Here is a 432-nt window from a genome sequence, read left to right as displayed (position 1 = left end):
TACCAAATCAGGGGGTGGAGTCATTTTTGGAAGAAATTATTTCCAGAAGTAATTATTAAGAATAGAAAAATTATTTTATTCCATATGGTAGCCTGGTTCGTTTTCCTTCATGGCTCCGATTTATCCCTACAAATAACTTAATCCATCACTGCAATATATACTAGCATGGTCCAACTAGGTCACCCTCAAGTGTCAATGTTTCTGGTGCAGAACGCAAACACAAAAATGCTTTTTCCTTCTTGTATTAAATTTAGGTTTTTAAAAGCAATACTATCATGTTGTCATGGAATCTATTTTAATAAATAAATATAACCAGTATATCCAAATTTACAAAGCTGAATTTTGATGTTCTCAAAATTTATCTTGAAATTTGTTTTCAGTGTCATAAAGCAAACTTATAATAATTCTTGGGAAACAATTATGAACATAGTA

The sequence above is a fragment of the Rhinolophus sinicus genome, linkage group LG09 (genome assembly GCF_036562045.2).
Source record: "Rhinolophus sinicus isolate RSC01 linkage group LG09, ASM3656204v1, whole genome shotgun sequence".
Taxonomy (NCBI): domain Eukaryota; kingdom Metazoa; phylum Chordata; class Mammalia; order Chiroptera; family Rhinolophidae; genus Rhinolophus; species Rhinolophus sinicus.
This window is presented reverse-complemented; position numbering follows the sequence as displayed.